Source organism: Mirounga leonina, unplaced genomic scaffold, assembly GCF_011800145.1.
Source record: "Mirounga leonina isolate KUSES-001 unplaced genomic scaffold, KU_Mleo_1.0 Mir_125, whole genome shotgun sequence".
Lineage (NCBI taxonomy): Eukaryota > Metazoa > Chordata > Mammalia > Carnivora > Phocidae > Mirounga > Mirounga leonina.
In genome coordinates, this window is record NW_023270305.1 from 58,749,490 (window position 1) to 58,775,307 (window position 25,818).

The window sequence follows — 25,818 nt, forward strand, 5'->3', positions numbered from 1 at the left end:
AAAAAGTTCTCAGGAAAGAACCAGCTTGGATCAGTTTTTGGATTGGTCACCAGGGTCAGAAGTCCATCTCTGGTTCAACCATCTGTTACCTAGACAGAGACTTTCTTATAATATTTCAGGGTCTATGGGTGAAATGAAGAGGGACAGTTGAGTGTGGCAAACAAACTGACAAATAAATCTGTTAAAATGACTGGCAGCAGAGACTCTCAGGTTCAGCTGAGGGCTCTATTGTTTGCGTAACAGATGTCAAGTACTTCCCTTGCTCTAAAGGCGTGCACTTTTCTGAATTGTTAAAACACTGAGGAACCAGTTCTGTCAGTCCTAAGGTATCATCCTCCTCCAGACTATATGAGTTGATGAAAAATTCACTGAGGTGGAAGAAGCAGGTGGTGAGGTCTGTTCCCTGTGTTGCTATGCATTTCCTTTCCCCCAAGCCCACATGCATGAGGCAACATGGGAGTTCTTATCCCTCAGAGGAGGAGGTTTTTAAGAGAATCACTTGGAGAACTTGAAATTTGGGGGTACATGGGAACTGTCTCACTTTGAAAATGCTCTAAGTGAGGGGTGCCTGGGTGGCTCAGATGGTTAAGCATCTGCCTCCGGCTCAGGTCATGATCCCAGCGTCCTGGGATCGAGCCCCGCATCAGGCTCCCTGCTCGGCGGGAAGCCTGCTTCTCCCTCTCCCTCTACTGTTCCCCCTGTTTGTGCTCTCTCACTCTCTCTGTCAAATAAATAAAATCTTTTAAAAAAAAATGCTCTAAGTGAAAGGCTGTGGCTACATTAGCCACAGATGGCAGAGCCAAGGGAGGGAAGGGCAGGAGAGAGAGATGCAGTCCCAAGAGGGAGCCATACTCAGAGCCGATGTGGACGTGGGGTGGGAGTTGGACAAAGTACAATCCTACAGGAGGAAAGTGGCTTGGACTTAAAGGGTGCCTGCCCCTTTTAAGAGCAACACCATCTCAAACATGGATCCTCTAATGTGGACTAGATTTTTTCTTATCTAAGAATTATCTGAAATTGAGAGCTGATCAAAATTGTATCCAAGGTGTAGGGAAGGGTGAATCTTCAGAGCTGGTTTAAATGGAGAATGGCGTTGGGGGGGATTGCCCGCACCCTTCTAGTCCAACAGCTTCCTTATTTTTTAATTTTCTTACTTTCCTAATAAGATAAAGTCCACTGCTTTATTCAGGGTATTTGAACATTCCAGCAAGCTTGGGGGTGGGGGGAGGAGAAGAAACCACAAAGAAAGACAGATGTACAGGGGAAATGTACTATAAACCATTGTTTTCTTTTTTGGTTAAAGAAAAAATCTTTATAATCAAAATCCCACTCATAAGTAAAAGTGAGTGAGATAGAAAAAAAATTTGATTGTTTTTAATCTAGCATTTATGTGGATATTCTCATTTCATAGGTACAGTTTATTTGGGTATTACTACCATCCACTGGCAGAATACCTAAATGGAAAAACAAATATCAGGAAGGAAAAAGCATTACCAAGAGGAAGCTCAAGAAGATGGGTTCAGGAGGGTGGATGGCCTGCCAGGCACTAGGCTAGGCAGGTCAGTGGAAGCAGGCGACTGTGTGCAGGAAGGCCATGTAGCTCTCCTCCAAATCCTGCAGCAGCTCATCAATTTAATTCTGCACATCCCCCCTGTGCTGAATGCACTGGCATAGCTCATGGATGAAGAATGTCTCCAGGGTGGCCTCTCCATCGTGGTTCTGGATGTCCACGTTGCTCACAAGCATAGGCTGGCAGATCTCTGTCTCTGGAATTCAGATCTTCAACCGTCTGGTCATTCACTCTCTCTTCACAGGTGAGGAGCAGATCAAACAGATCTTTGCCATTCTGGAACATTTCTAGCCAGGGTTTGATTCTCTTATTTCTGTCCAATATACGTAAAATGTCCTTCTGACCTTCCTAAGGAAATCATTGTACATTTAATCTTAAGTAGTTTTGAAATCATAAATATTTGGCTCGTCACGTGCTGGTCCTGTCAACGTCACGTGAGTTCCTGTTCCAAAGAAGTGGACATTGAATGCTTGTTTGCTGAGGATGCTGTGTGCCTCCATGCTCAAGTCTAGTTGCTCGAACACACCACCACCACCCTCAGCAGCAGCAAAGACACCAACGTGGTGCCCTCCAATGGGTTCTTTAAACCACCTGCAAGTGTAAAACTATGTCACCCCAATGGTGGTTGCAGATTCCAGGCACTGATTAATCAGAGAATAGTCTAGCATCCTGAAAACAGAACTTGGAGTTAAAGATTTGTTTGGTTTTTAACTTCTATTTCTTTCTTGAAATAAAACCGTGCTTCATTTGCGATTTAGAGCCCAACATAAAACTTGCTAGAAGCTCCAATGAAGAGGGAGATACATATTCTTCCATAAAAGCTGCACAAGATTTCCTAATGAAAGTTTATGACAGATTAGAGAATGGAGAAGCTAGCTAAATAGTATTACGTACTTCTATATCGTCAAGTAAAAGCAATCCTGCAACCTCAATTTAGTTTAGCTAAACTAAGAGAAGATAAGTACTACCCCAGCCCCACCCTTAGCTTCACCACGGGAGCCCAGAAGCTGAAAAGGGAGGTCAGTCACACAAACCAAAAGGTTTGCATTCCCTACTGCGCCCAGTCATCTGGGATTCCAATAAGCTTCTGAAAGATTCCATTGTAAACATAGATTCTTATCCAGTGTCCTAGAACATCATTTTGTTTAGCAAACATTTCTCATTTCTCATGCTAACTGCTAAGTTAATTCATTCAACTTTTTTGTTTCTTCTTGCAGAGCCTTCTCCATGTCTCGTACTGTTCTCTAAGCTACTCGTGGAAGTTATATTTGAGTGTATGGCAGTGCAGATAATAAATAATACATTCATTAAAATATATCAGATGATAATAAATATTTTATTAACAAAAAAACGGCAGGGGAAAGGAATAGATATTGCTGGGGAAGTGAATTTAAAATAGGGGTTCAGAGAAGGCCTCCTTGAAAAGGTGACATTTTGAGCAAAGACTTGAAGGTAGGAGCATCTTGGAATATTCAAGGAACAGCAAAAAGTTAGTACAGCTGGAACAGAAGGAGAGGGAGAGGGAAGGGCAAGGTGAGAGAGGGAAGAAGGGCCAGATCACTTGGGAACTCTTAGCTACTGTGAAGACTTGGCTATTACTCTGAAAGAGATGGGAAGCCATTCAAGAGCCAAAGAATGACATGACCTGACATGTTTCAATAGGATCATTCTGGATAAAGATGATAGCGGATGGAGTGCCGGGGGCAGCCAACCACCTGGGAGGCTCTTAAAATACCCCAGGCCACAGATGATAAAGGCCAGAACTGTGGGTCAGGGTGGCAGCCCCTGGAGGAAATGAGGATGGAAGGAAAAACCAGATTCTGATAAATAACTCCCTGAATGCCATACCAAGGTGTTGTGCCTGTATTTGGCACAGGGAAAACAGAAAGACAAATCCAAAACAAATTTAAATTCAACAACTAACCTATCAAGGGGAATTTGACTATTTCAGGAGTATTTTATATTAGTAAAGTCTACAGGTACTTTTCAAGTATAAAACTTTCAGGTATAGATATTCTGGAAACCAGAAAAGCCTTGAAACCATTTAAAATGCATATCAGATTCTTTGAAAGCGTTTATGAATTTGACAAAGTATCTTCCACAAGGGAAGAATGCCCTAGAAGGAAAAGAAAGATATTAGATTTTCTTTAAAAAAAATACACCAAGAGATACATAAATAGAAAACAGCTGAAAATATACCTAGATGTCACAATGTGCCAGATTATCATCTGATATTTCTAATAAAGATCTAGTACCAAAAGTACCAAAGCTCAGTGCTAAATGACACAAACCACTTTCCAAAGAGAAAAGAGCAGTCAGTAGAAATAAGAAAGGACTCGGGCGCCTGGGTGGCTCAGTTGGTTAAGCGACTGCCTTCGGCTCAGGTCATGATCCTGGAGTCCCTGGATCGAGTCCCGCATCGGGCTCCCTGCTCGGCAGGGAGTCTGCTTCTCCCTCTGACCCTCCCCCCTCTCATGTGCTTGCTCTCTCTCATTCTCTCTCTCTCAAATAAATAAATAAATAAATCTTAAAAAAAAAAAAAGGACTCAAAAAAAAAAAAGGCACAAAATATAGCATTAAGTGTATGTGACTTTAAAAGAGATTAAGAACTGCATAGCAGAGGTCTTCCCTCTAATATGATAACAGAGATAGAGACAGACAACTACAAAAAATGCTATGTATTCATGAAGGATAACATAATACAAATTTGAAAATGGAATAATACAAAGCATTATTTTACTTTGTCACCAAGTAGCCATGATTATTAGCAGTGCCACATGTCTTTTCAGTCTTTGTTTTTTCCTTACCTTTTTCCTAAGTGAAATAAAGGAGAGTTGTTCTCTCCAGAGGGAGAGAAGGAGAGAGAGAATGATTACAATAAATTGCATATGCACCTTTGATATTTAGGACAAATGTTTATGCCATCCTCTTTTCCCTATCAAATTTGTCTACCAGCCTTGGGGATATCTTTTATGTTCCCTGATAGCTTCTGGAACATCCCACTTTCTCTCCAATTCCATCACCCTTGACAACTTCAACATCCCTGTCCATGACTTTTTGATGACCTGAGCTCATATTTTCTCAGCCTGATTGACTTCTTGCCACCTTTCTTCCTTGGATATTGAATCTGCTCAACTTCTCAGATTTTAAATAAATGCCCATCCCCAGCCATCACCTCTTTGCTCATCATTTCTCCCATTCTACTGAACCTGGTATTTGTCCTCAGAGTAATATAAATTCCATCAACTCTCACCTAGTAGTGCTATGGTTAAGGCTATGGATTATAGAGTCAGTCTGCCTAGGTTTAAATCATGACCCTCCCTTCACTAGCTGAGTGACCAGAGACAAATTACTTAATCCCTCTATGCCCTAAATTTCTCACAGGTTTCCTCTGAAGGTTAAATGAGATAATCCACATAAACCTGGCACACATTAAATCTGTGATGAACATTAGCCAGCAGTATCAGTATTCCAATTGGCTTCACTTGTCCTTTGTGGAGCCTCGTCACCATAGTTATCTTGGTTTTCTCCCACTCTGCTTGGTACTAGTCCCTTCCACTTTTCACTTTTTTCATCTCAGCTCCTGGTTTGATTTAAACCTTGATTACTTCCTGGACCTAGTTGGACTTCTAGACCACCAGGTACACTCAGGAATTTTTTTAAAAGATTGTATTCATTTATTTGAGAGAGCGAGCATGAGCAGGGGTGAGGAGAGGCAGAGGGAGAGGAAGAAGCAGACTCCCCACTGAGCAGGGAGCCCAATGTGGGCTCACGGGGCTTGATTCCAGGACTCTGGGATCACAACACAAGCTGAAGGCAGATGCTTAACCAACTGAGCCACCCAGGCGCCCCAGGAATTTTTTTTTATAATTAATCTCTCCTTGAGTCCCTATTCCATTCCCCACAACAGCTACTCTAAACCACCTCTATTTTCCTAAAGTTCCCAAATCTTGCCCTGCCTGAAATATTTTTATGACATGAGGTTGTCTCCTTCTTCACCAGAAGACAGAGACCACCCTGCTACAAAGAAAGCTTCTCCTCTACTCTCTGTTTCTTCCCATGAAGAAGGAACCCAATGAATGTAACTCTTGGCCTCTCTGCCCTTATACTTACTCTACCTTAGGGGAAGTGGAATGACTCACTTGATAGGTAAGTTTGTCCAGAATAAACTAGCATTCTCTAACCAGGCTTTAGATTTCTTGGCAGCCAGCCAGTCCACACAGCCAGGACCAATCACTCTCTCACTGGCCATAAGATGTACAGGAGGCCAGCTCGGCCTCTAGAGGGCCTGGGGAAACCTGTAGTTTGGAAAGGGAGTATGGCCCTGACGTCTGAAGACCTCCCAACCGACAGATGTTGAGAAATATTAAAAAATCAAAACCCAAACTGGAAATTTAGAGGAGCTATATAAATTCGGAGGTATGAGTGGACTTTAGAATGTTTTAACCTTGACAGTAGTATGGGCTTTTAACAGCTACAGTTTGGGACAAATGCCAACAAGGATATGGAGCAATAGGAATGCTCTTTCATTGCTGGTGGGCATGCAAAATGGTACAGCCATTTTGGAAGACAATTTGGTAGTTTCTCATGAAACTAAACATACTCTTACCAAAACTTAGAAGCAAGCAAGCTATATCTCTGTTGGTAAATGGATAAACTGTGGTACATCTAGTCAGTGGAATATTATTAGGCATTAAAAAGAAATAAGCTATTGGGGCGCCTGGGTGGCTCAGTCAGTTAAGTGTCTGACTCTTGATTTCAGCTCAGGTCATGAACTATGGGTTGTAAGATTGAGCCCCACATGGGGCTCCACACTTGGCATGGAGCCTGTTTAACATTCTCTCTCTCCCTCTCCCTCTGCCCCTTCTCCCACCTTCTCTCTCTCTCTAAAAAAAAACAAAAAACTATCAAGCCATCAATGGATGTGGTGGAATCTTAAATGCATAATACTAAGTGAAAGAAACCCATCTTAAAAAGGCTACATATTATACCACTCCAGCTATATGACATTCTGAAGGAGGCAAAATTATGGAGACAGTGAAAAGATAAATGGTTGCCCGGAGTTTGGGAAGGAGGGATGCATAGGCAGAGCAGAGAATTTTTAGAGCAGTGACATAATTCTAAATACTATACTTGTGGATACATGTCATTATACATTTGTCTAAGCCAATAGAATGTACAACACCAAGAGTAAACCCTAAGGTAAACTATGGACTTTTGGTGATAATGATACATCAACGTAGATTCATCCGTTGTAAGGAAAGTGCCACTCTGGTGCGGGATGTTGATAGCGGGGCAGGCTGTACATGTGCAGGGTTAGAGGATATACAGAAACTCTTCTCTGTACTTTCCACTCAATTTTTCTATGAACTTAAAACCACTCTAAAAAATAAAGTCTATTAAATAAATACCTACGCTAGGAAGGAGGTTTCCTTGTCTAACAGAGGGTATTTTTAAAAAATACGGATTCTTAGGCCTCATCTCAGAACTACTGAATCATTACTGCAGGAATAGAACATAGGAATCAGTATTTTTTTGCATGCAGTTGTTAAATAATAATAAGCATCTAGGTGATTATTTTGATCAGACAAGTTTGGGAAACATTGGCTTAGGCTATTCTCTAGCTGAATGCAGTTACAGCAACTGATGGCAAGGATTACAATTGTCAGCTCAGAAGACACAACTCAAGCAGTACTGGTGAATAGAGTTCTAAATGCAGCTCAAAGGCAATAGAATCCTTCTGTGTTCCATTTGTAGTTAGAAGGCTACATAACATGCTTTGACCAATGGAATGTGAATGGAAGTGATGTGAGTAAAAGGTGTGTGCTACTTCTGGGCAGAAGTTCTTAGAGGTGGGGTATAACTTGTCAAAATCAAGAATCAGATGCTTAACCAACTGAGCCACCAGGCGCCCCCTTATGAACTTTTTTGATTATCTAGAAACTTAATGAGAGACGATATTAAACTAATACAATTTTTGTCCAAGCTACAACGGTTTACAAAAAATTCAAACCCTATTTACTCCTTGAAAAACTCTTCTTTTTTTTTTTTTTTTTAAGATTTTATTTATTTATTTGACAGAGAGACACAGTGAGAAAGGGAACACAAGCAGGGGGAGCAGGAGAGGGAGAAGCAGGCTTCCTGCTGAGTGGGGAGCCCGACACCGGGCTCAATCCCAGGACCCTGGGATCATGACCTGAGCCAAAGGCAAACACTTAATGAATGAGCCACCCAGGCGCCCCCTGAAAAACTCTTCTAATTGAGTGAAACATGAAGTGGAAAGGATGAGTTCTGAACATTGTATTTCTCTGAAGTTTAAATCTCAAGGGCAAGAGAATCTGAGTTTGGTCAGTAATTTCTCTTGACTTAAATTTTTAAGGGGTTTTAATCTTTAGACTTCTATTTTCCTTGGGAATTTGATAATGGGAGAGAGTTTGTGGTCAAATTTGAAGGGTCTCTGTGTTGACTGTATCTTATTAATGAAGTATCTTGATGGTGCTATGTAATCTCATTACAAGTCCTCTTACATGTGAGATCAAACAATGCTACTGAATATAATTGGTAAGGAAAATAGGGGAATTAAATGAGATTTGGAGTTTTTATAATTAATATACTATTTGTGGTAGTTATAATGTGGCCTGTTTTCTGTCTTGTCCTAGCAGCTTCTCTCTCATGTAGGGCTTGCTCCTGGTAGGGAGCTCAGGTTGGTTGTGAAAGCACATATAGCTTAGACCATCCTAGCACCATCCCATAGAGCCTAGACCATTCCAGCACCATCTGATCTTCCCAGGTTCCCTTGTGTTTACCTGAAAAATTGAGCCCACAAAGCTTCTCAATTTTAACTGCTACCCTTAGATGAACTCTCTAGTTTTATATACCAGGTGGGGCTCCTTTTTGGGGCATCTTTTTGTGATCTGGTGTTTTGTTTTGTTTTGGCGCTCTTGACCTCCTATCACATGTGAATCTTGTTGCTTTCATGATGTGTGCCCACCTGGGTATATTTGGAAGTTCATACCTTGCTACCTAAACTTGTTATTAATGTTGTTTGCGGGTTTTAGATTTTGTTTGTTTTAAGAAAGAGAGATAGAGCTGTGGCAGGGGGAATGGGGAGGGACAGAGGGAGAGGAAGAGAGAGAATCCTAAGCAGGCTTTGCACCCAACAGGGAGCCCCATGTGGGGCTCAATCTCATGACTCTGAAATCACGACCTGAGCCAAAATCAAGAGTCAAACACTTAACTGACTGAGCCACCCAGGCACCCCTAGATTTTGCTAATCAATTTGCTCTGTTTTTGTAGGAACATATGGGGACATTTAAAAACTATGCCACTTTTAACTTCCCAAAATGCTCTTCGCTTTTTTCTTGACCTTTTCATATAGTAAAGATAATTGTATGTTCACTAAATCTCTTTTCTTTCTTTTTTTTTTAAGATCTTATTTATTTATTTGAGAGAGAGAGACAGAGAGAGAGAAATAGCACGAGCGGGGTGAGGGGCAAAGGGAGAAGCAGACTCCCCTGCTGAGCAGGGAGCCTGATGCAGGATCCCAGGACTCCAGGATCATGACCTGAGCCAAAGGCAGATGCTTAACCAACTGACCCACCCAGGCGACCCCAAATCTCTTTTCATATTTTTTTTTTTTTAAGATTTTATTTATTTGACAGAGAGAGAGATAGCGAGAGCAGGAACACAAGCAAGGGGAGTGGGAGAGGGAGAAGCAGGCTTCCCGCTGAGCAGGGAGCCCGATGTGGGGCTCGATCCCAGGACCCTGGGGTCATGACCTGAGCCGAAGGCAGACGCTTAACAACTGAGCCACCCAGGTCCCCTCTTTTTGTATTTCTTCTACATTCCCTGTCCCTCCCCTTTGTCCCCCTCCCCCAATTAAGCATGACCAGGGGACTAGTTCTGCCCAGTGAAACATGAATGGAAGTAACAGGTGTCACTTCACAGTGGTGGCAGTAAGACCTCTCTGCATCACCCCTTCATCTCTCTCTTCCCCCCGGTCATGAGCATATAGCCCAAGGACTGAAGCAACCAGCCTCAATGGGTCTCAGCATGGAGGATAGCAATCTACAGTAGAGTTTACACTAGTGAGAAATAAATTTTTATGTTTTGTGTCACTATTCTCTTGGAGGTGCTACTACAACATAAACCCAGACTACCCAGACACTTCCCCATCTACTTCCTCTATTCTCCCCTTTCACCTCTTCCTTATAAATATGCTCAAGTATCTCCTATCAAAAAAAACCTTCCCTGATCCTACTAGTTCTTAAATTATCATATATCTCCTTCTCGTTCACTGATACATTTCTGGAAGTAAAATCTATATTTGCTACTTCTACTTCCTCACCACCCACTCACTCCTTAATTCCTGGGGATCTGGCTTCTGCTTTCTTCGTTCTTCAGAAATTATTTTCTTTAAGATTACCAATGATCTCCTGCTTTCCAAATGACGTTCAATCCTACTCAACCTCTCTTCTACCAATGCCCCAAACTCTGGTCAAATGGTTTTATTTTATTTATTTATTTATTTAAGATTTTATTTATTTGACAGAGACACAGCTCAGGGAACACAAGCAGGGGGAGTGGGAGAAGGAGAAGCAGGCTTCCCACGGAGAAGGGAGCCCGATGCGGGGCTCGATCCCAGGACCCTGGGATCAGGACCTGAGCCAAAGGCAGACGCCCAACGACCTGAGCCACCCTCTCTTTATGATCACAGACTCCTTTGAAAATCAGATAAGTTACGGATCTTATTCTCAGAAAAGTCACATATACATATATAAAACTTTTTATAAATTTCAGAGATTTTGATTAGCACATCCCCCATAGCCCATTCATAATTAACCTAAACATCTCTGTACCTTGGATAAAGAATTCTGCTCTGGTCTCTGACTAAGAAACAGGAAAGTGAAGAAAGTCATCCATTCCCACAAAATAGTCACATGGAATATTTTTTCACTTGCCAATGTATTTTCCTATATCACCCTACCCTAAATTTTTGTCTCTCCTTTATTTTTTGCATGTCTGTAGTGGCTTCTTATACTGCCTATTCTCTCATGCATCTCTCTCTTCATTCAATCGTGGAGTACTTGCGGAATAAAAACCAACACTGTGTTCCTCTTATCCCAAAGGATATAACAGGATACTTGGGAAAGAGACATGTTCACATCAAAACTTGCATAATAATGGGCTCCTGGCTGGCTCAGTTGGTAGAGAATGTGACTCTTAATCTCAGGGTTCAAGCTCCATGTTGGACGTGGAAACTACATAAAATAAAATAAAATAAAATAAAATAATAAAGTAAAATAAAATTTGAGTAATAAGGAAGAATATGAATAGGTGGGAGACATACTGAACGATTTCTGAGGAAGGGTAAGATACTGATTTTGGTTGGAGAGGAAATACAAACTGGACCTTAAAAGACGGGTTGGGCATTTCTGTAAGTAGATAGAAGGAAGAATGGTGTGTCAAATGGAATAGAACAACAAGAAATACGTGAATATAAATAGAATGTTGGAGAGATCACACGTAGGCCCCACATGGACTGACCAGGAAGGATATAAAGTTAGATAAAAACAGAATGCTAGGTTGGGGCTAGTCCTGTGTTAGCCTTCAGCACCAGGTTAGAGTCCGGGCTTTATTTTGTGAATAACAGAGAGACACTGAATATTTTTGAGCAAAGGACTGACAGAATAAAAATGATCTTTTTGGAGATTAATCTGCTAAAAGTGTTTTTTTTTTTCATTTTATTTATTTACTTGAGAGACAGAAAGAGCAAGAGAGAACACAAGCGGGGTGAGGAGCAGACAGAGAGAAGCAGATTCCCCACTGAGCAGGGAGCCCAATGCAGGACTTGATCGTGGGACTCCGGGATCATGATCTGAGCAGAAGGCAGATGCCCAACCAACTGAGCCACCCAGGCACCCCTGCTAAGAGTATTTCATGGAGAGATGAGGGACTGGCCAAAAGGAGAAAAGTTAGGAGTCTGTGCAATAATCCATGATTTGAATTTGTGAACAACTGAACTGCTTGCAAAAACCAATCTTAGCAAAAGGGGCACAACTGATGTAGGAGGCATGAACATGTGTTGCTTGGATCTCCCTTCATCTGTTAGAATGCAGTCAGCTAAGAGCCTCCAACTGCAGCACCTTTAGGACCCACCACAGCAGTATTCTAGCTGAGGTCATCCTGTTCCCATAGCAGCCCCCACCAATGACTAATAATCACAGCAGTACTAGGGTCTAGCCACATCTACCTAAGGCAGGCCTTCTCTAACACGCGATCTTTGCTCTGGAGCTCCCCAGTGGGTTGGCTGAGACTTTGCTGGCTGTACATCAAAGTCTGAGGCTCTCACCATCCAATCCTGTTTCCTCGCCACTTTTTTCACAGGTGTCAGATCAGCATGCAGGTCTGCAGGCTCTCCCTACTCAATCCACCTTCCACCACCTTTATCTCTCATAGATGTTACATCCACTCCCTAACTAATATAAAAATACTTTGGAAAGATGGGACACCTGGTTGGCTCAGTGGTTAAGCGTCTGCCTTCAGCTCAGGTCATGATCCCAGGATCCTGGGATTGAGCCCCACATCGGGCTCCCTGCTCAGCGGGAAGCCTGCTTCTCCCTCTCCCACTCCCCCTGCTTGTGTTCCCTTTCTCATCGTGTCTTTCTCTGTCAAATAAATAAATATTTAAAAACATACTTCGGAAATACATAAAAAGTTACACATTATAAAATTCATACAAGTAAAAATTAAATTGATCACAGCACTGAATTAATTGTGTCTAGGAAAGGCATATTCTAAGTTTAATTATTTCATGCATTAGAAAATTAAGAAATGTGGTAACAGTGATTTAGGTATTGAGAAAAACACCAAGGTCACTGCAGGTTTGATGCTGAAATCTTTTCTCTGATTTAACTTGAGATGAGAGACTAAAGTAGCTATTTGAACATTTCTTTATTTAGAGGAGCCAATTTATTTTAAAGAGAGTATTTTCATCTCACAACTGAAAGTAATAATGGAATAAATGGGAGGAACAGGGCAGTTCTCTGAGACAAGAGCTGCAGCTGGGGTTCAGCAAATATGAGAGTCAGTACAGACACTAAAAATATGTCCATCAGAGAAGATTCTTGAAGCTTCTTTTGAATATATTTTATGTTTGTGTTCATGAGACATATCTGTGAAAATGGAAAGATATTCCTGCCATGGCAGTATTGAAAGGTATATATATACACATACATACACACACATATCTGCCACTTAATACACTAACTTGATAATCAGAATTTAACGGAAACTCTATATGACAGACCATCTCACACAATCAGCTAAACATAACCACTCTTCCTGTTTTGTTTGATTGGGGAAGTTATAATGTAATGCTAGAGGTATATTTTGTATGTGTGTTTAGGCTGAGGAGATTAGTTGGTCATTCAGTTTCAACTGTTCAGTGGTAATTTAGGAAAAAAATTGTTATATTAAAGTAGTTTTGAGGTAATAAAGAACTGTTTGCTTGAAGGCCCCATCCTTTCCTTCCTATTTTTAACTGCTATCCAATACAATAGTTTCCTTTTGAAGCAGACCTTAGTAGAAGTTGAAACATTTCAATGATATAAATTCAAATTATCAGGCATCTGGGTGGCTCAGTCGGTTAAGCGTCTGCCTTCGGCTTAGGTCGTGATCCTGGGGTCCTGGGATCAAGTCCTGCATTGGGCTCCCGGCTCAGTGGGGAGTCTGCTTCTCCCTCTCCCTCTGCCCCAACCCCCTGCTCGTTCTCTCTCTCAGATAAATAAATAAAATCTTTTTTAAAAATTCAAATTATTGCCTCTCATTAATAAAACATTTTAAATAATTACACAGTCCTCCTAAACCTCTAGCATGACCTCTCTCCTGCCAGCTTCCCATTTTATACATTCTTTTTCCCAAATGATTTTCTTCCTTACTCTACAAATTCCCAACTTTCTCCTTTTTCCTCACACCTTTCACATCTTTTCCACACTCTCTACTTTCAACTGAGGTCATTGCCTCATACTTCTCTGAGGAAATAAAAACCGTCAGAAATTGCTCATTTTGTGGGGGGACGTGGACCATCACAGCCTCGCAGCCCTCAAGGAGGGCCTTTCTCCCTCCATTTTGCCATGCCTTCGGTGGCCTGGCCATCAGCTCTCCCTGGAGCACGGCACAGAATTCAGGGATGTGGCACCGAGTCAGGTCTCAGGATTCTGCCCTCCCAGAAAAATTTTCCCATGATTGGATAGGACCCCAGATAAAAATTCAAACCTTCAACCTGTTCACTTTTACATCCCTGAAAATGAATCACTGTTGGAATAAAAGCTAAGAGAATTAAGACAAGAAACACAAGAATGGAACCAACAGTCTGGGCAAACCAGAATTTGACATTTCATAAGGAAAAGGAAGAATTTATTCACTCACAACTAAAAGTTAAAGGCCTGGGACTGAGAGCAGGATCAGGTCAAAAAGCAACATTAGATGCAGAAGAAATAGCTGACTTTTTAAGGAACTTTTAAGGACAAATTTTCAGAAGCACATGTATTATAAGAGACTGGTAGAAGTGTAATTTTCCCATCACCTTCTTCATGGGAAAAATGGCCCTGGGGAGGGTTTGGAACAAGCTTAAACCGAAACAAAAGCCAGTGCTTAGAGCCCGCCCTGGCCCACCCACCAGTGTCCGAGTTTCTAGGAGAAGCAAATGCTTGAATAAAAAGTTAATTTTATAAGGGCTCTAAAAACCTGTGAGTGAGGGGTGCCTGGATGGCTCAGTTGGTTAACTGTCTGCCTTCAGCTCAGGTCATGATCCCAGATCCCTGGAATGGATCCCCATGTCACGCTCCCTGTAAGGGGCCTGTTTCTCTCTCTCCCTCTTCCTCTCCCCTCCGCTGGTGCACTCTCTCTCTCTCTCTCTCAAATAAATAAATAAATAAATAAATAAATAAATAAATAAATAAATAAATAAAATCTTAAAAAAACAAACAGGGGCGCCTGGGTGGCTCAGTCGTTAAGCATCTGCCTTCGGCTCAGGTCATAATCCCAGGGTCCTGGGATTGAGCCCCGCATCAGGCTCCCTGCTCCGCGGGAAGCCTGCTTGTCTCTCTCCCACTCCCCCTGCTTGTGTTTCCTCTCTCGCTGTGTCTCTCTCTGTCAAATAAATAAATAAAATCTTAAAAAAAAAAATAAAGAAAAAACCCAACCAACCTGCGAGTGAACTGAGTTCCACACCTTCTTCATGGCGACCCCCTGGCTTATGTCAGCACAGGGCAGACTGCGAGAATGGGAGTCCTGCTGAGCCATGGGCCACACAACTCTGTCCCAACTATGGATTCTGAGCTGGTCCTTGGTCACTGACATGGTATTAAATAAAGCCCAAGCATGTGTACCTGCAAAAAAAAAAAAGAGTTGCTCATTTTTGGATTCCCAAATCTGTATGTCTTTTCCTTCTTCCCTCCTGGTTCAATGTAAGGAGTATCTCTCCTATCATTTCACTCCTGCTGTGGATCCAATCCCTCACTCTCTCCATCATCCCTCCCTTTCTAATGAATAATTTTGATCCCAAAACAAACATGTGCTAATATCTGTCATCTGTAAAAAACCTCTTCTTGACTTCTACCATCTTTAAACTACCTTTCCTTCTTTTCCTTCCCCTCACAGAAAACTTCTTGAAATAACCTATCTCTACATGCTGTCTCTACTCCCTCCCCAGGTCACTCTTGAATCCTCTTCAATCTACCTTCTTTGTCCCACCATGCCTCAGAATTTGTGTATCAGAATCAGTGATTACTTTTATATTGTCAAATCCACTGGTCACTTTGGTCCTTATCTTTCTTGATTCTTCAGCTGCATCTCTCTCCCTGGAAACATTCTCCCCCTTTAGCTTCTGTGATGCCCCTTTTAGATTCTGTGCAGAAAAGAGTTAACCTAGCAGGCCTGAGATTGCTGTCCTTTGAAGGGGCTTGCAAGGTTGGCCCTTGGCTAGCATTGGAAAACTTGATTTTAAGTAGTGTTCCCTTTTTCCCTAACTGATAATGATAGCTCACTGTGCCCAGACCAAGGGTACGTACATGATTAGACATAGATAAAACTCTTGGGCACTTAGTCTCTAATGGGCTTCCTTGAACAGAAACATCACACACATATTACTGCATTTTCACTGCTAGGGGAAGAGTGTGCTCTATATGACCCCTCACAGGAGAAAGAGGGCATTAAGGAAGCCTGTTCATGGATTCTTCCAGACGCCACCTGTGTCTTTTTCTCACATGATCTGGCACAACATATTTACTATAGCACTGTGATAAATCTTAGCCATGAGTACAACCATATGCTGATTCCAGTGAACCTCCTAGTGAATATCCAAACACAGAGCTGGTCTTCACCACTCGGTCCTGGTTTTCCTTTTCTTATACTCCTTTATTGGTTTCTTGTGCTCTGTCCCACTTGGAGCCTCAAGGTTTTACTCTCTTCTCTATCTATACTGTTTTTCAGGTGATCTTATTTGGTCCCTTAACATTAAATAAAATATCCATATGCTGACAACTTCCAAATTTATATCTCCAGCCTAATTCCTACCACTAATTCTAGAAACTGATACCCAAAAGCCTTCTTGAATCTTCACTTAGGGCGTGTAGATAAACTTAGTATGGCCAGTATGGAACTCATGATTGCTTTTTCGCAAACCTGGTCCCACCCTCTATTTTCCCCATCTCAATGATGAGTCTACCATACCTGCTATTACCAAAGGCAGAAATCTGGGGGTCATCTATGACTCTTCCCTTTCTCTCATACCACATTCTATCACCAAATTTTGTTAGTTTAACCTTCAAAATATCTCAAATCTGACACTTCACTATTTCACCTTGATATAAGTCATCATCATCTCTCACTGGACTACTGAAATAGCTTCCTAATTAGTCCTCTACTTCCATTCTTATCCCTGTATAATCCATTCTCCATTCAGAGAAATCCTTTGAAAGTTCAAATCAAATGATGTCATTTTCCTGATTAAAAACTTGTCTATTGATTTCTATTGCACTTGGAGTAAATCTAAATTCTTGGTCCACTTATTTGATTAGAAGAAAAAGTAGGTACTCTTATATTGAGAAAAAAACTGGGCTTGATCAAGAAACAAAGGTCAGAGTACCTACAGCAGAATGAGAGAGGGGGGATCAAGATATAAGAGGAAATAGAGAGAGAGAGGGGTCTTTTCTTGCAAGCTTTGTTTTTTTAGTATTTATTACACAAGTCTGTGCTCCCGTATGGAAGCAAAAGTCATATTAATATTCTCTAATGAACTGATCATTTATAAAATGAGTCCCAACTCAAATATTTTTCCATATGAAACACCAGTACTTACTTTCCCTACCCTATCTCATTCAGTTGCTCCTCAGTTGACATCCTCACTGGTTTGAACTTTGAGATTGTGGTAATATCCCCAAATATAAAACAAGTGCAAATCAAATGAATTGAAGGAATTTAACTGCACATTTTGCTACAAGTGCAAGATTTCATGAAGTTGATGAAAGTGATGTTAAAGGATTCTTCCAATCACACATAAGGCTGTTGCCAAGTGAGATTGCAATCATGCCAGTTAACAAGAGGAGCAGAGTAAATAGAAAAGGAATGTATTTCAAAAAAAGAATAATTTGAATATTAAGCAATTAAGGGAAGTCATTAGGAAGACTGATGAGGCTCTTGATAATTTTGGTTAAAATGACTTTCTGCCTATTAAGAGAGTGAGAAAAAAAGAGGCCACAGACTGGAGAAAATACTTGCAAGTTACATATATGGTAGAGGATTTATCTCCAGAATATATAAAGAACTCTCGAAACTCGGTAAGAAAACAAATACGGCTCCAAAAAACTGGATGAAAGATTTTAATAGGCAATTCACCAAGAAAGATAAATGAATGGTAAATCAGTACTCAGAAAAGATGCTCACCATTATTAGTGCTTAGGAAAATGCAAATTGGAAGCATAATGAGATACTATTACACTCCTACTAGAAAGGCTGAAGTTAAAAAAACTGACTATATACCAAGGAGGCAAGGATGTGGAACAACTAGAAGTCTTGTACACTGGGGCACCTGGGTGGCTCAATCGGTTAAGCATCTGCCTTCGGCTCAGATCGTGATCCCGGGGTCCTGGGATTGAGCCCCACATCAGGCTCTCTGCTCAGTGGGGAGCCTGCTTCTCCTTCTCCCTCTGCCACCCCCCCCCCCACTAGTGCTTGCTCTCTCAAATAAATAAATAAAAATTTTTTAAAAAGACAAGAAGTCTTGTACACTGCTGGTAAAAATGTAAAATGGCAGCATATTGGAAAATACCTTGCAGTTTCTTAAAAGTTATACATACACCTACCATATGATCCAGGTTGTCTTCTCCCACATATTTGCCCATGAGAAAAGGAAAATAATGTCCACAAAAAGACCTATACATTAATATTCATGGCAGTTTTATTTGTAATAGCCCCAAACTGTAAATAACCAAAATGTCCATCCACAGATGAATGGATAAGCAAATTGTGGTATAATCAAACAATGGAACACGAATCAGCAGTTTTTTGAGAGAAAACTATAAAATCACACCAACTTGATGAAGATCAAGTGTGGTCACTTGACCAGCAGCAGCAGCAGCGTCAGCTGGGAACTTGTTAGAAAAGCAAATTCACAGGCCCCACTCCAGATCTACGAAATCAGAAACTCTGAGGGTGGGAGCTCTCTAAACCACAGCTTTAGACTAATTTGCTAACAGTATCAGGAAGGGTTCTTGATGTCAGTCATCTTTACTATCAGTAACCAACACTGGCTAACTTAAGTTGAAGATAAATTTATTGGCAAGTATTAGGTACCTCACAGAATTGATAAAAAAGGCTAAGAAAGATTCTTAGCTAACGGGCTGGAACCAAGGGAGTGAGGGTAACAGAAACAATCTGGTTCAGATGCGGCTGCCGCCAACAACATCCAGCATCTCTTCCCTTTGATATAGTGGTGACTGTAGGCAGCTGCTGCTTCTGACAACACAGCCACGGATGCCAGACTGCTTATCCATCAAAGATCCAATGTCATCCATCATCCCTTCATTTTGGCATCACTTGGTCAAGATTTAAAGTACATGGTGGCAAAATCTGGATCACAAAGCTGTCAGGGGAGTGGGTAGAGGGTGAATCTCACTCCTTAGGCTTCTGAAGTTAGAAGTAGGAGCCTACTTCTCACGAAGACCTAGATGGGAGGATTTCCCAAGTGGGTTCAGCAAGTGGGTTCAGATGCTGAGCAGTCAAAAACAATTTACAGATGCCCACTATTGAAAGTGTTCTGAATAAAGTAAATTAGGTGTATTTTTAGCAGGACCATGTTCTAGCAGAGTCAGCCAAATGTATTCATTGTATTACTAATTATGGACTTAAGAACTGACCATAAAACTTACTCTTTGTTCTTGAGAGTATTTTCATTTTCATTCAAGTATTGGCTCACAGTGGATCATAAGAGTGGATGGTGCCTTTCCACTGCATGTTTGAGTAAAGACTGAAATAAAATGAATCTGTTTGGAACAATGCTACCTCGACTAGATTCTTGGTAGTCTTCAAGTGTTGTTATTTAAAACTGAATTAACTGGACATTCATAGGCAAAAATATGAATCTTGGGGGCGTCTGGGTGGCTCAGGTGGTTAAGTGTCTGACTTTGGCTCAGGTCATGATCTCAGGGTCCTGGGATTGAGCCCTGAGTGGGGCTCCCTGCTCAGCGGGGAGCCTGCTTCTCCATCTCCCTCTCCCTGCCACTCCCCCTGTTTGTGTGCGTGCTCTCTCTCTCTCTCTCTGTAAAATAAATAAATGAAATCTTTAAAAAAAAATTTGAATCTTGACCTAAATGTCACACTCATACAAAAATTAACTCAAAATGGATCATGGACTTAAATGTAAAACATGAAACTTAAAAAAAAAAAATCTTTGAATCTAGGACTAGGCAAAGTTCTTAGATCTGACACCAAAAGTTTGATCCACAAAAGGAAAAACTGAGAAATTGGACCTCATCAAAATGAAAAACTTACTCTGCAAAAGACCCTATTAAGTGGATGAAAGGATAAGCTGCAAACAAGGAGAAAATATCTGCAAATCATATATCCAACCAAGGATTAGTACCTGGAATATATAAAGAACATGCTGAACTCAACAGTAAAAAAACCTAGGAATCCAATTAAAAAGCAGGCAAAAAAAAAGAGCAGACATTTTTCACCCAAGAGGACACGCAGGTAACAAATAAGCACTTGAAAATAAGGTCAACATCCCTCTCCATTAGGGAAATGTCAATTAAATCCACAATGAGGTATCACCACATAAACAGTTTGGCATTATTTTATTTATAAAACTAAGCAATGCAAGCCAGCATGACCCAGCAATTGCACTCTTAGATTTTTATCCCAGAGAAATTAGAACTTATGTTCACACAAAAATTTGTAGTTGAATACTCACAGCAACTTTACTTGGAATGGCAAAAGCTAAACTATAGTAAATCAGTACTATGGAATGCTATTCAGTTATAAAAGAAACCAACTATGGCACACACAACAACTTGGATAATTCCCCAGGGAGTTATCTGAGAGAAAATAGGCAATCCTAACAGGTTATATCCTGTATGATTCCATTTATATATTAATCTTGAAACCATAAAATCATAGAAAAAGAGAACAGATTAGTAATTTCCAGGGATTAGAGACATGGAAGGGGTCAGGGAAGTGAATGTCAGTATAAAGGGCAACAGGAGGGATCCTTGTGGTGTGGAAGTGTTTATATCTTGCTTGACTACATCAGTGTAAATATCCTGATTATAATATTGTACTACAGATGATACCAATTCTGCAAGACAATACCAATTTTGGGAAACTGGGTAAAAGGTACAAGGGATATCTCTGTATTATTTCCTGCAAATACAGGTCAATCTACAATTACTCAAAATAAAAAGATTAACCTAAAAATCAAAACAAGGCAACAACTTAAAAACTGAACTACTTAGATTCTGAGTCCAGAAAAGCAGCCCACTCTGTATGGGTGGGGATGAGCTAACACCACTACCATCATTATCATCAATATACATAGATCCATGACTATTTGTAATCTGGTTTCAGTTTACTTTCTTGGCTCCTCTCTTGCCTTATCGACATTTTCTGTGCTCCTGCCATACTGTATTCATTGCTCCCTGGCCTAATTAGGCTCAGTGAAAACTCCACATACTTTCCACATGTTTCTGTCTCTGCCTGCAGCATACCTATCCGCTTGGCTTCATGACTTCCACACCCTAATGTCACCCCTTCAGCTTCCTCCAAGTATCTGGGTGCAGCCCAAAGCACTATACTCATGTATCTGAAATAGCTTTCAGGATAAAATCTAAAATTCTTAGCCCAACTTACAAGATACTACATGACCTAACTGCTTACCTTCTCTGCCACTCTTATCCTCTCTTCCCGTACACTTTTGTCTTTTCTGAGCTTCACAACCAAGCTAAGTTCTTCCCCCACCTCAATCCTCCTCTCATGCTGTTTTCCTAGCCAGATCATTCTTAACTATCCTTTCCCCCAACTCCTCATTCATCAACTGCTACTTCCTCAAAGAAATCTTTCTAGGCCTCCTAGTCTAGGCCAGGTCCCCCTATTCTAACAATCAGAGTTCCCTTTATCCTATTACAGCATTTAAAAAAACTATAATTAAAATACCTGTAGAATGAGTTGTTTAATGTCTGAATGGCCCACTGACAGTGAGCTCCATAATATCAGCAATCACATAGAAAATGGATCTTTTAGAAAAAACTTTTATATTAAATTTTAAGTTGTTATTTCTAGCATATAAATCCCTTTGTCTCTTTTTTTTTTTTTTAAAGATTTTATTTATTTATTTGAGAGAGAGAATGAGAGAGAGCACATGAGAGGGGTTAGGGTCAGAGGGAGAAGCAGACTCCCTGCCGAGCAGGGAGCCCGATGTGGGACTCGATCCCGGGACTCCAGGATCATGACCTGAGCCGAAGGCAGTCGCTTAACCAACTGAGCCACCCAGGCGCCCCCCTTTGTCTCTTTGAACTTGCTTACATTTATTCTCTCTCTCTCTCTCTCTCTCTCACACACACACACAGCCTTTTATGAATGATTTGCTGTATAGAAATTGTAGAAAATAAGGGAAAAGCCTAGATTCCATGTTCAGATTAAAGCAGTACCGAAACAGGAACAACAGAAGCCTCAGGGGAAGATGATCACTTGACAGAACTAGTTTACCAGAAGCAAAAGTTTAGAGCTGGGAGTTACTATAAAAACATAATCTCCCATCCCCCCAAACTGGCAGAACTACTGGGTGAGGCACTGAATTTTTCAGTCTATGGAAGGCAGTTTCAATTAGTTTCATCTAGAGATTTTAAGAGGTAGGGAGATCCCAGCTGACATTTGGTTACAATTTTAATTTATCTGTTTATTTGACCCTCAACCCACTAGATAGTGAACTCCTTGAGGACAAGTACTATGTCATTCATCTTATGATCTCAAACTTGGCACTCAGGAGGCACTCAATAATGTTTATTGAATTAATGAATATATAATTCACCCTGGAGAATTAGGGATTTGATATATTACCCCTCTTATGAATCCGTAAACTTCAAAAGAGATTCTGCTTAGTACAAAGAAACAGATTGTAAAGAGTAGCATTTTAAGCATCAGATATAGTGTGAGTGTCTTGCTGGCTATTCAAATTATTCATGCAGATAATTCCATTCTCTGCTTATGAGCAAGGCCTGTTCTATTTATATATATAAAAACTGGGGGGTTGGTGGGAAGAGTATGTATCCTCTTTGTGCATTAGTTATTATCTCTCCACTGCCTCTATTGTTAATTTCTTCAACGACTGTTAAAAAATACATCTCTTTACTATATTTGATTAGAGGGAAGCTGTGACCTCCTACATTATTCATAGCTTGTCAAAAAGAAGAAACATAAAGAGCTTCAGTTGTACTGAAAAACTCTTTGCATTCAAATATCAAATAGGCATTTTCTAAATAATAATATCATACATTTTTAATCCTTAAATAAATATAGCTTGATGGATATCAATGACCAGCTATATGATATGAGGATTCTAAAAAAGCTCTTAATCTACCATGATTACTCCCTTTTGCTCCAAATGATATCTAATAATCTACAGTTAGAAGTTCATTCCTTAAGGATCTCCAGTTCCAGGAGTATGGCAGCCTGAGCTAATGCAGAAACCCTTATATAGAAACGCTGCATTAAACATAACAAGTGATAACAACTGATGAGCTCACACACAGAAAAGGAAAATCTCCAGATCCAGAAACAAAGAGGAAAGGAAAGCCAGAGTGACAAGTGTGTGAGTTAATTCTGCATCAATTTTGGGGCAGTGTTATTGGATCTTGAAACAGCAAGTGACTTGGGTTTTGATATCTACTCAGGGAAAGAAGCTGATGCCTCAGACCAAAGGGAGTTGGAAATAAAATATTGCAAAAAACCCCAGAATTCTCTAAGGGCTGAATTCCCAGGTCTGTAACTTACATAGGATAGAAATTCAAATTTACACTAGCTGAAAAATGAACATAAATATTGATTAGTACTGGGTCTGTGCTATTTCTGTGGATCTGGTGCAAGCAAACAACATGCTCTGGGTCATGTGGGGTTTACACAGAGACAAAAAGCCATATGAAGATAGTCTCATAATATAAAAAATTGTAAAATACAAGCAAATGATCCACCATGAACAAAAATCAACAAACACATAGCACCCCTAAAAATCTAAAATAACAGAAAGGATTGTCTAAATATTATTGTCTGGGGGCGCCTGGGTGGCTCAGTCAGTTAGGCGTCTGCCTTTGGTTCAGGTCATGATCCTGGGGTCCTGGGATTGAGCCCCACACCGGGCTCCCTGCTCGGCTGGAAGTCTGCTTCTTCCTCTGTCCCTCCCCCTGCTCATGCTCTCTCTCTCAAGTAAATAAAATAAAATAAAAATAAATATAATTGTCTAAAATAAATAAACACGTCTAAAATCATTAAAGAAGTCACTGGAACCATAAAGAACAAAAGTAAATGAAAATAGAATAGCAGATTTGGAAAGGAATGAAATAGAACTTCTAAAATTAAAAAAATAATCATTAGAATTAGAAGCTCAATGGACAAGTTAAACAGATCAGATGCAGAATAACAAAGAATTCTATGAATTAGAAATAGGTCTGATAAAGTTATCCAGAATGAGGTAAAGAAGAAAAGACTTGCAAAATGAAAGTAACAAATATAGAGATTAGAATGAGAAGGTATAACATATATCTAATAGGAATTCTACAAAGAGAGAAGAGGAACAGAAAAATTGTGAACAGATAACAGCCAAAAATTTTGCATGATTGATGAATGATATGAATCTTTTCATTTAAGAAACACAAACCCCTGCAAGATAAAAAAAAAGAAATCTACATCTAGTTACATCATAGTAAAATGGCAAAATGCCTAACAAAGAGAAAGACTGTAAAGCAGTAATCATAGAAAAACTCATTTTTTAGCTGTGATTTTCTCTTAGTAAAAAAATGAATTCCAAATATACTCTAATGAAGTGAAGTGGATGCCACGCTGCATGAGAAGGGCTTTTGGACAAAAACTCCAAAACTTAAAAATCATATAGGAGGGGCACCTAGGTGGCTCAGTTGGTTGAGCATCTGACTCTTGGTTTTGGCTCAGGTCAGGATCTCAGGGTCGTGAGATTGAGAATCTGCTTGAGATTCTTTCCCTGTCCCTCTGCCCCTCCCCTGCTTGAGAGTGCATTCTCTCTTTCAAATAAATAAATAAAATCTTAAAAAAAAATCATATAGGAACTATAGGGTGCCTGGCTGACTTGGCCGGTAGATCATGTGACTCTTGATCTCGGGGTTGTGCATTCGAGCCCCATGTTGGGCATAGAGCCTACTAAGAAAAAATCATATAGGAACTAGGGTAAAAACCTCTCATTTCTCAGGTCCAATATTCTTGTGCCTTTAGTAACTGCAACACAGCAGGAGTTTGGACATTTGATTATAGTAGAATGAATCGTTCTAATACAATTCAAATACTTCTAAAGGCAGGAAACTAACAACGTGTCATTTTTTTTGGATTATCAGGTAGTGAACCAAAGGCATAAATATTTGATTGGTAATTATCCCAGGCAGTTCCTCTAGCCTGAGGAGAAACCTCCGTCTTCGGAATATTTTCCATGAAGGGCTATTGCACTTCCCAGGAACGGATTTTAGTCAGCCTCCTGGAGGGGTCTGATAAGAAGCCAATGTCTCCCTCAGGGTCTGACTGAAAGCATGATGGGTTGTTATCTTTTGGTGGAGTATCCTGAGCTCTAAAAGATTAAAAAAAAAAAAAGTTTGGGAGGTAGTCTGAGAAAATTAACCCCAGGCTTTGGGTTACTATCTCCAATGGTGAGTAGAAAAGGTCCCCCAGAGAAACTTAAGGTCTCCCAACTTCCTCACCTGAAGAGGTTTCACTAGTGTTTTCCATTAAGCCTCATATAGAATAACAGAAAGAGACGTCATCTTTTTTGTTCCAATAATTCTTTTGACCTTTCCAGTTCTGACATCCATTCCCAGGGAAACTGACATCATCGGAACAGCCTCTTTGAAATCTTAAATCCAAATATTCCTGTTCTTCCAGATCCCTTGCTCAGGCTAATCCTTTCACATTGCTCTTATACTTCATTAGGATCTGAGTCCCCTGACCTCTCTATCGGCCCTCTTCTCTCTTCAGTTAGACTTAAACCAATTTTGACATTAACCACTCTCTTTTAAATATTCTCAAGCCAATGATCTCTACTTGGAAAAGAGAATTCAATGAGATATTGTACGTAAAGCACTGGCTGAGAGAAGTGCTCAACAGTGGTAGCTAACACCATTACCATCACTACCACCAACATACATTCTTATTCCTTTGTCATTGTATCATACCAGACTGCATGGCATATAATCCTGGGCTGCTAAACATTATTGGGGAAAATCACTAAATTGTTCACACAGATGACAGTAAAATTTATGCTTCCAGACTTAACTGACAAGTAATTTTACTGTTTCTCTAATGAGTTTTCTGAATTTTGAGACTACTCTAAACCTTCTCCAATCTCAAATCTCCTTCGCCCCACTTCCTCCCATCATTCTTATTCTCTTATTTCACAGAGAAAGAAAGAGAGAAGAAAGAAAGAAAGAAAGAAAGAAAGAAAGAAAGAAAGAAAGAAAGAA

General features: G+C 40.4%; 2 pseudogenes; one reads left to right on the forward strand and one right to left on the reverse strand.

Moving 5' to 3' along the window:
- Positions 1-1,212: 1,212 nt before the first annotated feature.
- The window catches only part of LOC118008132, a 27,108-nt pseudogene continuing 2,502 nt past the window's right edge, over positions 1,213-25,818 (reverse strand).
- Positions 9,487-14,204, forward strand: LOC118007566 (annotated as a pseudogene).